This window comes from Parasteatoda tepidariorum, chromosome 3, assembly GCF_043381705.1.
Source record: "Parasteatoda tepidariorum isolate YZ-2023 chromosome 3, CAS_Ptep_4.0, whole genome shotgun sequence".
In the NCBI taxonomy this organism is placed as follows: domain Eukaryota; kingdom Metazoa; phylum Arthropoda; class Arachnida; order Araneae; family Theridiidae; genus Parasteatoda; species Parasteatoda tepidariorum.
The window spans coordinates 79,233,003-79,244,665 of NC_092206.1; the positions used below are offsets into that span (position 1 = coordinate 79,233,003).

Here is an 11,663-nt window from a genome sequence, read left to right on the forward strand (position 1 = left end):
AATTAACAATAACGAGTCTAAACTTAGGATCGATCTACTAACCAAACTATGGGGACCATATTTCCCTGATTGCGGCTACCGCCTATATAATGGCAGTCATAAAATCCGAATCAGTTGAGAAAAATATATGTTTTTTCAGAAAAAGTATGCATTTGTGTCTGATTTCGTAACCTTAAAATATCGTCTGCACTTATTAGTTAGCATGTTTGACATTACAACCTCGAACCATTAAGAATGAGTCCTAGATCGTGAAGATCCGATCTTTAGATCAAAAGTTATTCATTGCGGTCAGTTTCATTTTTGGCACACTGTACATGAAATTCAGTGGCTTTTCAAATGCATAGTAACATTCTCGGAAAAACTAGTTCAAAGTTGAAACATATAATTAATATTTTGAATCGTAATATGGTTTAAATTTAATACATTTGTAATTAAGGTGATAAACTGAACCATGTTTTTCTACAATTGTCGTGTAATCAGGTTTAATACGAACGAATGCATCAATCAGCTTAGATCCCATATTAAAGAATACAAAATATTTTTTTATTTGATTTTTGGTTTATTTTTTAAAAAATATTTTTAGTTCTTTGTATTTCTTAAACTATTGATCAATATATGTTCCAAAATTTCCGGCAGAGTAGATTAACGTAGATATTGCGTCCTCCTCAAAAATAAACATGTTTTCGATTCCTGGAATGAAAAAAAAAAAAGGTAATTAACGCATGCGCACTATAATTGCTCGCATTATACGCACTGCATTCGCTCCCTTCAGAGTAAAGTAGAAAGAAAAAAAATCATTATGATTTTTAGCACGCATAGCCTTCAATAGACATTGGCTAACCGGTGGCAACAGTATCTATAGATATATTTGTTTTTATTATTATTATTCCTGATATAAGACAAATAATCAAAAAAAGCATTTTTTTATTCGCTTTTTCATTTATTTCTTTTTTTATCCAGTATATTTATTGTTTAATTACATAATGTAGCAATGGAAAAATTAAAAACTTTTCAAGAATCAACTAATATTTATTATCTTTAATGTTTGATCTTTGATTCTTTTTTCTTTCTGCTAGTTCTTGTAAGTCAATGATGTATTTCGATTAAGATAAAAGTAAGTGATTTTTATTTTTCGATTCCGCTTGAAAAAGACAAGTTCTTCAAAATACTTTAATTGATTGATTCCGCTAATTTTTCTTCAAATCCACTAATTTTCGACAAAATTTTCTACAAATTTCTCCACTTTTCATTCGTTATTGTATTATTTTATTCATATAAAAAATAAAAAGTATGAATTTCATTAATTCTGCTTAATGAGACAACATTTTAGATAATGGACCACAAGCTACATGAAATCCGAGAATTTGTCAGATCCGTTTTGGAAAAAAATTTTTGCAAAAGCCGGGGATAACAACTGTTAAAAATTATCAATTATCACGCATAATTAATTATCTATTAAACCTTACATATTTCTATATATAGGAGCAAAACTGTAACAAAAATAAAGAAAATTTAAAAACAATTTAAAACTTTGGATTTGTAGATGAACAAAAAAAGGGGAAAAAATAAAGTTTCTATTTTAACAGATTTTAAAGTAATTAAAATGAGTAAAAATCTTACTCAAACACTTTCTTCGTTTCAAAATTATAAAATGATTTTAATAATTTTAAATATGTATTTATTTAATTAATATACATAGCAAATGTAAGTTACCAACGCCCTTAATATATATGTTAAGAATCCTTATCAAAATCTATGAAATTAACTAACGGAAATTAGTGTTGTTGTTGCTAATTCCCATCTGGTCTGACGGGGTCAGACCAGATCAATGAATCCGTTGATATTGAGAAAATCCGAAACCAGAATGTGAGAGGAATGAATATCGTTCCAGTCCAGCCCTAAACAGATCAAGATGTGCTCAGGTGATGCCTGGTTTTGTTGGCATTTAGGGCAAAGAGGAAAGATCTTTTGATTTGCAGAAAATGTGAGACTTTTCAGGTGTCCACTGGCCAGTTGGGATAGGCAGGTGTTGGTTTGCCTGTCACCAGGGAGAGATAGAGAGAGTCCTGGTCTTTTTGCTTTATACCAGTAGTGAATAGGTGGAAGGTGGAAGCAGCCACTTTTGTTTGTTCTGGGCCTTTTGCCTTGCAAAAAGTTCAAGGTATGTAAGCTCTGAGGTGGAGGGGACTGGATGGTCTAGTCCCTTCTTTGCAAGAGTGTCAGCCAACTCGTTGCCGTGGATATCGACGTGGGACGGGATCCATTGAAAGTGGACCTCATGCTGTTGGGAAATGAGCTTTACTTTTTGTAAGATCGAAAAACTGGTTTTATCTCCAATGAGGGCCCAATTTTTGAGGTGTTGAATTGAACTACGGCTGTCAGATAGTATCCAAGTATTTCCAAGGTGCCCTTCACTCAAGATTTTCTCTAGTCCCCTGTCGATTGCAATTAGTTCGCTTCGAAAGACGGAGCAAAAATCGGGGTTTCGTTGATGAAGAGTGTAGTTCTCTCGAGGTGTTTCAATAAATACCCCACTGCCAGTCTGTATATCCATTTTACAGCCATCAGAGAATATTTTGATGTCGTTTGGAGGGATTTTATTGATGATTTCCAGGGACAACTGTCTGAGGAAGTCAGGCACACAGTCTTTCTTGTCAAGCATGGTAGGGAGGCTTTCATGGAAACAAACATTGGAAAGATCCAAGCAAGTACTAAGATTGCTATGAAGATAAAGAGGTTCAATATTTTCAGCGATTAACAGTTGTGATTCAACATGACTAAAAGGACTGTTTTTCTTTAGCCTTTGATTGCAGGTCCAGTTATTTAGGTAAATAGCAGTTAAATTGCCTTGGTCTAAACTGGAAAGTTTATTGTAATATTTCACTAAATTAGCTTGCCTTCTGAAGTTAAGAGGTTGCAGATCTGCTTCGTAAAGAACGATCTCTGAAGGGCAGCTACGCTTCAGTCCAGTGATGATGCGAGCGGCGCTCAGTTGAACCTTTTCCAATTTGTTTAAGTTAGATTGAGAAGCACAGCAGTAGACAGGATAGCCATATTCAAGAATTGGTCTAACAAGAGCCTGGTAGGAAGTCCTAAGAGTAGTTGCATCTGCTCCCCAATCCCTACCAGCGATGCACTTAATAATATTTAGGCGCTTCCTAGCCTTCGAGACAATATAATCAATATGTTTGTTACTTGTAAATTCGGTATCGATAATGTATCCCAGGTATTTTGGGTGTTTCTCGTAGGAGAGCTTCTGGTGTTTGAGAAACAAGGATGGTTAATATTTATAAAGTCGCTTATTAGTAGTGAAGAAGGTGGTTATCGATTTGGTTGGGTTGAAGCTCAATTTGAGTTCATCTGCGTACTTGGACAGGGCTTCTACGGAAATTAGTATACTGCTTAAATGCTTCCTAGTATATTTTAAAGCTACTTCAAATTTCCAGCATTAATACTAACTGGTTTCAAAATTTCCAGTATGTTTGAAATCTGGTATCATAATTTCCAGTACGATTTTGTATTGGTTACACACTTTCCAGTACATTTGAATTTCCAGTTTGATCCATACGAGTTTTAAAATTTTTAGTATGGTGCTATACTGATTATAGAATTTCAGTATGGTGCCATTCCAGTCTTTAAAATTTCCTGTATAGTTTCATACCAGGTTTTACATTTCCGGTATCATTATACTGATTCTGGTATCATTTTTACTGGATTTTGATACTGGTATTTCGAATTTTTGCCAATTAGGATGTTTTTTCCTCAATGAACTAGGAAAAATCTATATCCATAGTTATATAAGAAAAGATGATAAAATTAAATTTCAAATTTCGCATAGCTTACAAATTTTTATATTTTGGTGAAATAATTATGTTAATTTTTATCAATATGCTTTTTCTTCAAAAATATTGCATTGCATTAAGGGAGAAATGCAATATTTTTACTTATGTGTTTATTTATTTATTTGCTTCGTAATTTGTTGATCTATTTATATTTATTTGTTTATTTATTCATTTGCATGTTAATGTATTTATCTATTTTTATTTATCTATTTTTATTTATTTATTTATTTATTCATTTGCCTGTTAAAAATTATAGTTCTTATTACCACATATATAAAAAATACAAAACTGAAAAATACATCTAATAACTGATTTTTATACCATGCTCTAAGGTATATTAAAACTACAAAATGTTACCACGTTTACCAAATTTTATTACATATTATGAAACCATATTTTACTGTCGATTGAACAAAAATCCTTACGAAATTCGGTAAAAATTACCGAGCTTTTCGGAAGAACCAGAAACACGATACATTTTACCATATTATGGCCGTACTTGTTTGATTATTGGATTATTTGACTGTTCTGTCTCAGTGTACAAAAAAAATGATCTTCAGACATGAATTGTAAGATATGCGATCTTTTGTAATTGATTTCAAAATATTTCTTATAGGCTAAAAAGAATATTAGATGTTATTCATTTAATTTTCTTTCCATGTGGTTTGCATCTGTGAAAATATCAAATTGAATATTCCATTTTCATTACTTTAAAAGTTACTTTGACAAGCCTTGTTTTATACTTTGTGTAGGACAGTGGTTTTCTAAATTCACAATTCAGAAATTAGAAACTAAAATAATTTATAACAACTTTAATTTATGTAACCTTAAGAATTTTTAATTTTAAAAATTTGTAACTAATGTATGAAATGATTGGTTTTTTAGTAAGTGTGTCAATAGTTGGTTTATTTATTTACTTATTCATTGTGTTTGTTTATCTATTTATTTTTATTTTGTTATTAAAAAAAAACAAGTACACCTGTTTTAATCCATTTTTTTTACAATGTAACGTGTAGAGTTTCTTTTAAATTAAATCTGAAGGATTAAAATTCTAAGTATTTTATATAATTTAAGTTTTGTATATTTTTGTATATATTTTGTATATTCCCATAATGTCATACACATTTTTGTTGACAAAAATGTTGCTCAATCGATACCCTATAACACGTGTAGCGGCATGACGCCAATTGACTTATCAAATAAGATTGTACGCGCAGTGCGAAAAGAATGGACCTACTTGAATAACTTTTGAACTAATGATTGGATCTTCACGTTCTAGAACACAATCTTATTGGTTCGAGAGGTTGATATCAAATGTGCTAATTTTTATCTGCAGTCGATATTTTAAGTTACGAAATCAGAAAAAACAAACATATTTCCTCAGAATAATCCTTAGCTTTTTTCGACGGATTTGGATTTCTGACCCCCAAAATATAGGGTAGGCACATTCTGAGAAATATGATCAGAAGAACGATCCGAAGTTTGGTACCCTTAATGATAATTTCACATTATCTCGAGAACTTTCTAAGAGAATCGAAAAAATTTTACGCACAATCATAAAATTCGTTTATCCAAAGATACTTCCGTGCAAAAAATAACTTTTAGTAAATATTTATTATTTTTTTTATTTTTTTTTATTGTTTTATATTTTATTACTTAATATTTTTTTATTTTATATTTTCTTATTTTATATTTTATTATTTTATATTTTTTTATTTTATACCTTATTATTTTATATTTTATTATTTTTTGAAAAATTTTGGGAAAAAATCCATTTTTTAAAATTTATTTTAAAGAATGTAATTTTGCATAACGAAATACAAAAATTGAGAAAAATCGGTTTTTATTCTCATACTTTATCCTAAAACAAGACAGCAGATCATATCCAAATGGATAATCCACCTTCGGTTAATCAGATGTTTACTTTATATAATACATCCTATACATTTTCCATGACCAAAAATGTTGCTCAATCGATATTCTGTAACACTTACAGCAGCATGTCGCCAAATGACTTTCCAAATTAAACGGGGTGTACATGAAAATAATGTGAAGAGTTCACTCATCCGAAAACACTCTCAACTCATCTCAATCAACTGACTCTATATTAATAGTGCCACCAACGGTATATACTGTCACGCCGATGATTTCAATTCCGTTTTAGTCAAAGAGTTTAACAGGGTGGATCTTTGCTTGTGGGATTTAGACCGCTTTGCGGAAGAAAAAAATATTGATCCGATGATTAATTCCGTGGAAATGAATCGAAACATTTCCCAACGGAATGATGTTATGAATCATGATTGTATTTAATGCCAACTTACTGATGTGATGATGACATTGCATGTACCAATTTAGATTTACAAATTATGATATAAAGTACCGGCACTTTGCGTGCATCATCCGTAAAAACTATTTTACCAGAGAATTCATTTTTGCCGGAAAATATTATTCCATAATTTTTACAGTAATATTTGTTTAATTAGAGAGATTTAGTGATTTTATGGAAAATATTACTGTAAATATTCCGCTGTATCAAATTTCTTCTTGCATAGCAAGTTCTGGTAAAAATAGATTTTAAGGAAAAAGTACAGGCAATATGAGTACTGGTACTTTTTACTGTAATTTGATTCAGACTTTTTCACAATGCAGGTTTTAATGTCTTATGTTTAATGCATTAACTAGATTATCAAAATTAAAACTCTGTATTAACCATATATTTATTTTAGGAAAGGCATTAATAAACACATTTTAAATTGCTAACGCAATAATTATGCTGCAGTTTTGATATAAATCTGAAAATTGATGTATAAAAATAACATAAAACGATGATTATTGCAAAAAATATTTAATACCAGAAAAAAAATTTAGTAAAATGCATAATACTCTACGAACTATAACAATAGTTCTTATAAAGTGTGAGAAGATGCTAATATTGAAAATGATTATAAGATACTAATGAAATAATATAGATAAATTTAAGTTTCAGTTGGCCAATGTTAACTGTTTTGTGCAATAATTCCAACAGACTTCTGATAATATTTTTTGTGTAGTTGAGTAATCAAAAGAATTTTCAGCTATGAGAACAATATTATTCTTTACATTCTCAGCAGAAATATAACTGAAAAAGTCCCTGCTCTCGCCAATCATAATAATATTGCAGATAATCACAATGAGTTATTACCACCCTGTAAAAAATGAATACTCTATTATCACGAAACTTTCTTCGTTCTTGACGAAACCATTTCTTAGTATATGTTACGAGCAAAAATTTCGTCAAAACAAAAATTTGCAGCAAAAATTTCGTCGATGAAAAAACTATCGTCACTTCTTCGAGGAAAGGAGCTTCGTCAAAATGAAAGAAAAATTTTATCATTCTATTTGATTTAAAAAAAAAATAAAAAGGTTGTAGTGTCTAATGTATCTAACTTCTTTAATATCCACTTTAACGTGGGTACCATATAACGGCAGAACACAACAAGGACATGTAGATAATTTTCACCCATACCCGGAGAGGGAATCGAACTCCGGATGATCTTGGTACAATAACTCTTCACCACCATACAAAGCCGTCAGCGTAACGTGTTGGTTTACATTCGATTGTCTAGTCTTTATTCTAGTTTTGTCACACAATCTCCCACAATGAGGTTTCGAACTGAGGAATCATTTTCGTCATACATTTGAGAGTTCGCGTTTCGTCACATATCACGTGATTTCGTGACGAATTTTGATTCTCAAAAATAACGATAAACTACTCAAAGACTGCTGAATCGCCAAAAGTGAGAAGTTTATTTCTGAGAGTGCGTTATGTTAGTAAGAATATTCCAATGCTTTTCTTCTCACTATAGCTTCGAAACAAGTTGAACGCCGAGAATACAATAACTTTTTTTGAAATTTTGATGAAAATATTTTATAATTAATATTGTCTTTTATCTACGTATTTCTAGAGTAAAGGCAAAGACACGGTTAGGAGAACAGTTAACAAAGTATAGAACTGTAATGACATTCCTTACTTTTGAATGGATTTGAAATATCTTTTATGTTTTTGAACAATTTTTAAACTAAAAATACAGAGCTCATGAAGATCATAATACTTTTGCCCTGTCAATATTTTTTTAAAACCTAGCTTGTTTTATAAATTCGCATATACAGTATGCTGGCAAAAAGGGTCAAGGATACATTTTTAAAACAATTTTGAAAATGCAAGTTTGTTGTTTTTAATTTTTGTGCTGTTAAAAATTTAGAACTTTTAAAAGAATTGTTTTTAATTTTTTATGTNAATGGATCCCGGGACATTGCGGGATTTGGGGTAATGAAAAAGCTGATTTCTTGGCCAAGAAAGGAACAACTATTGCCCAAGCATCTCGTTGCTCCATCTCTCTGCACTCATTTAAATTGCTGGTCCGAAACCAATTCCGGAACATGCTCTCAGAGAATTTCCTTAAAAGCAATATACACAAAACCTGGTTCAATCATATTTTAACTATCCCAAATCAGACCAGGTTTAAGGCAGTCGCTATCTTTAGACTTGTAACGGCCCATGACTGTCTGGCCAAACACCTTTTTAGTATAAACATTTTTGACTGTCCTAAATGCAAGCTCTGTCGCCTTGGGGAGGACATGGACTTGCCCCATATTTCCGTCTGTCCTGCGCTCATTTCCACTACTGTGTGTGGACGCTACTGGGAAGCTAGGGCCCGTACGGGTCCTAGCGTATGGGATTATTGCAAAAAAATATTTAATACCAAAAAAACAAACAAAAAATTAGTAAAATGCATAATACTCTATGAACTATACCAATAGTTCTTATAAAGTGCGAGAAGATGCTAACATTGAAAATGATTGAAAGATACTAATGAAATAATATAGATAAATTCAAGTTTCAGTTGACCTATGTTAACTGCTTTGTGCAATAATTCCAACAGACTCTGATAATATTTTTTATGTAGTTGATTAATCAGAAGAATTTTCAGCTATGAGAATACTATGACTCTGTACTTTTTCAGCAGAAATATGACTGAAAAAATCCCTGCTCTCGCCAACCATAGTAATATTGCAGATAACCGCAATGAGTTATTACCTCCCTGTAAAAAATGGATACTCGATTATCACGAAACTTTCTTCGTTTTTGACGAAACAATTTCCTAGTATATGCTACGAGCAAAAATTTCGTCTGAACAAAAATTTGCAGCAAAAATTTCGTTCATGAAATAACTATCGTCACTTCTCCGAGAAAACGAACTTCGTCAAAATGAAAGAAATATTTTGTCATTCTATTTGATTTAAAAAAAAAAAAAAAAAAAAAAAAAATTTCAGAGTGTATTGCACGNAAAAAAAAAAAAAAAAAAAAGACAGATAGAAAATTTTCCCCCATACCCGGAGAGGGAATCGAACTCCGGATGATCCTGGTGCAATAACTTCTTCACCACCATGCAAAGCCGTCAGCGTAACGTGTTGGTTTATATTCGATTGTCTAGTCTTTATTCTAGTTTTGTCTCCCACAATGAGGTTTCGAACTGAGGAAACATTTTCGTCATACATTTAAGAGTTCGCGTTTCGTCACATATCATGTGATTTCGTGACGAATTTTGATTCTCAAAATTAACGATAAACTACTTAAGGATTGCTGAATCGCCAAAAGTGAAAAGTTTATTTCTGAGAGTGCGACATGTTAATTTAAAAATATTCCCATGCTTTTCTTCTCACTATTATTTCAAAACAAGTTGAACTCCGAGAATACAATAACTTTTTTTGAAATTTTGATGAAAATATTTTATAATTAATATTGTCTTTTATCTACGTATTTCTAGAGTAAAGGCAAAGACACGGTTAGGAGAACAGTTAACAAAATATAGAACTGTAATGACATTCCTTACTTCTGAACAGATTTGAAATATCTTTTATATTTTTGAACGATTTTTAAACTAAAAGTACCGAGCGCATGAAGATCATAATACTTTTGCCCTGTCAATATTTTTTTAAAGCCTAGCTTGTTTTATAAATTCGCATTTACAGTATGCTAGCAAAAAGGGTCAAGGATACATTTTTAAAAAAATTTTGAAAATGCAAGTTTTTTTTTTTTTAATTTTTGTGCTGTTAAAAATTTAGAACTTTAATTAAAAAATTTAGAACTTTTAAAAGTATTGCATTTAGTTTTTTATCCACATACATCAAAAATACAAATGATGTATCATAAAATTAATTTGATACACATAAAAATATTTTGGTAATAGTTTCAATGCTGAGACATTGATAACGCCATTTTAAGTATCATATTTTAATATTAATTATAGTCAATCAGAACATGAAATTGTCTAAATCATCTTAGCTGTTAACGCTTGCATCTCTAGCTTCAATATTTTCTATATATATTACATATCTGTTCTATATGGTACTTTTATTTTATTTTTTTCAATCTATACATCATTTTCCGGAATAGTAGAATTTTTATGGACTTCATTACTTTTAGTTTTTGATTTGGATAAATATGATCCTCGTTTTTTAATATATTTTTCTGCCAGTTTCATTAACCATTTGCTTACTGCTGTTACAACTGATGATCCAAAATAACAGGTGCTATCAGGCCCCGTAGGCAAAAAGTTAACCTAAAATTTTAAAAAGGAAATATTGACCAGATTAATTTTCAAAAAAACGAAGCACAAATGTTAAAACTTTTTTTTTTCTTCTTACTTTTTACTAAATGTATGCATTTAAGTCAACTATACACCATTCTTTTACAACACTTCTTATTAAAGTATTTTTAATTACCTTAAAATATAATTTTTTAGAAATATTTTAAACTTAATGATGATTAAGTCAAAATAAAGTTTGAATAATTAGAATTCAGCATTGTTTTCCAAATCGACAGAACTTTCTAATTTTTTCATGCAAATTGAAAAAATTCAACAATATCTATTTTAACTTTCTTCTATCGTTTTAGTTTTATTTGTTTATTAGTTAATCATAATTCAAAATAATTTCATGATTCTAAAAAGAATTATTTTAGTTATTTATGAAGAATTCTTACCTGTTTAGAAAGATTTTGCTTTAATTGCAATTGGCAATTTACTCTTTTATTAGTAATTATTTGACTATCTGAAATAAGATTTAGAATTTGAATTTAACAGAATTTTAAAGTTCTCTGATCTGGATCAAGCTACCTTGCTTTAATCAATATTTTTTGCGATATGATGGACATTATAGCGATACTGAATTTACATGGTTGCGAAAAGCTTTGTCAATATATCAAGTTTTTTTCCTTCCAGTTTTGAGCTCATGAAATATTACGTCTAACTTTGTTTATTAATTTGTAAGTTTGAAAACTTCAATTAATTGTCAGTTATTGAATAAAATATCCAAAACAAATCTGCCGATAACGAAAACTAAAATTTATACAATAAGAGATTTATTTACATTCTTCTTTAATATTTGCCTGAAATCATACTTAATAATAAAACATTGTTTCTTCAGAAACAAAATATATAAACAATGTCTTTATTTAGGAATTTTTAAATGCTATATAAAACTACTAATTAACTTGCTAGATTCATATTTCTTGCAAACGTAAGGCTACTAAGTAGTACATATTTTGTTAAATAGATGGCAGCACCATAAAATTTGTAACTCTCCTTGCTTATCATACAATTAAATAAACAAATAAAAAAATTATCAGAATATTTTAAAACAAAACTTACATAGGTAGTCTATAAAACATGAAGTAAAATTGCAAAAAAATGAAAAGAAAAAAAAAAGGAGGAAAGAAAACGCACATTTGTGCTTAGCATAGTAGTCTAAGAAGTCTTTTTATATGTAATAAAAAAATTT

General features: G+C 30.0%; 1 pseudogene; it reads right to left on the bottom strand.

Annotated features, from left to right (window-relative positions):
• Positions 1-1,815: 1,815 nt before the first annotated feature.
• On the bottom strand, positions 1,816-9,380 carry LOC122271710 (uncharacterized; annotated as a pseudogene).
• Positions 9,381-11,663: the final 2,283 nt, after the last annotated feature.